The following is a 1,884-nucleotide window of genomic DNA, read 5'->3' on the forward strand; positions in this document are numbered from 1 at the left end:
CATATGAGGAGGTCACACACCCAACACTGGCACAGATACATAGGGGGGACATATGGGGACGTCACACACCCAACACTGGCACAGATACATGGGGGGGGAAAAATGAAGAGGTCACACACCCAACACTGGCACAGATACATGGGGGCCAATATGAGGAGGTCACACACCCAACACTGGCACAGATACATGGGGGGTCATATGAGGAGGTCACACATCCAACACTTGCACAGATACATTGAGGGGGGGGGGCACATGAGGAGGTCACACACCCAACACTGGCAATAGACACGTGAAAATCACCTACTTGTCTGCCTAGTCTTGGGTTTTATATAAACATTACACTCATTACTATTAATTCAATGGCACACTTTAAAATTCCAAAGGTTTCCATGATCATGTAGGTCAATATAGCAAATTTAAGGTTTTCAACGCCCACTCATTCAGATTATAAACAATTGATGGTCCTGCCAGTTCATGGTCATTCCTCCACTGGTAGACCATGCTGTCCATTGTTAACTAAGCAGTCAAATTACTGATTTAGTAAATTTTCTGATGGTTTGGAAGTCCCAAAACTCTGCTTACCTGTGTAAAGTTTTCTGCCCAGATTCCCACCTGAGCCCAACCATACATAACAGGAGAGAATCATCTGACATGTGTACATAGCCTGAGAGAACATTAAATAGGACACAGGTACAGATAAAGTCTGCTTGTTTAAGTGAACTTATCTTTCATTTCTGAAGACAGTGTATTGACCTCCATTGCATGCAGACTACATACAGATTGACTTATCTTCCCCCTGTCCTGGATTAGGTTTCATGCTGCCTGTCAACTATCTCATCATGGATGGCTGACAGATACCTGAAACTCTTGGAAAACACTAAACTTATCCTTTTTACCTCACCTTACAAAGCCCCCCTGAAATCTTTTTATACTTAAATAATGGATCCGCAGAGAGACCTCTCCAGGTGATGGTTACTATTTCACTGCAGGTAGAAGGAACAATAACACTTGGGAACAATTTTGAACAAATTGTTTGTTGACTAAAATTTTTAAGCCTATTTACACTAAAATAGGTATGCTGATTTTGAAAGTGCAGTTAGTTTTCTTATATCACGTTAGTTTTTTCTCTACCGCTTATATTAATGCGATTATCGTAGCGTGGATTTGTATAGGTTATTCATTTACACGCAAGACGGTGTGGTCAGAGGTTGATCTACTTAGTAAATAAGCAAAATGTATTTTTCTACTTACACACCTATTTCCTTTCTTTCAGATCATGTCTGGCTCTGCTGTTTCTCGTCGTAAGTGCCTAAACAACCCTGATTCATTTTGTTATAACTGTGGCAGTTTCACCAATCCCAGTCAAAGGGCGAACATCAGCACATTTGTAGAGCAAGCCTTTTTGGCATATTTCAAAATTACACTTGATCAAGAAAAGTCCTGGGCCCCTCATAAAGTGTCCAAACAGTGTGTCGAGGGTTTATGTATGTGGAAACACGTGACAACAATGATGAAGAGTTCGCAGGGGATTTGATCAGCATGAGTTGAGTGATTTGGCACATGATTTGGGACTATCAAAGAAGGCTTCCGAACTCCTAGCCACAAGACTGTGAGAGAAAAACTCGAAACAAAGGTATCGTACTTTCGAACCTGAGAAAATAAATTTCTGCAGTACTTTAGAACTGACAGTGGCTTTGTGTATTGCTATAACATACCCGGTTTAATGAAGGAATTGGGAATTCCAATCTATAACTCAAATGAATGGCGATAGCTCAAAGCGAAGCTTAAAGTGTGTCCTCCCTCACACTTGCAATATATTTGGGTCAGTCCCAATTGGCCATTTAGTTTCTCTTTGTGAAGAATATGCAGACATAAAGAGAGTCA

The sequence above is a fragment of the Pyxicephalus adspersus genome, chromosome 6 (assembly GCF_032062135.1).
Source record: "Pyxicephalus adspersus chromosome 6, UCB_Pads_2.0, whole genome shotgun sequence".
Classification (NCBI taxonomy): Eukaryota; Metazoa; Chordata; class Amphibia; order Anura; family Pyxicephalidae; genus Pyxicephalus; species Pyxicephalus adspersus.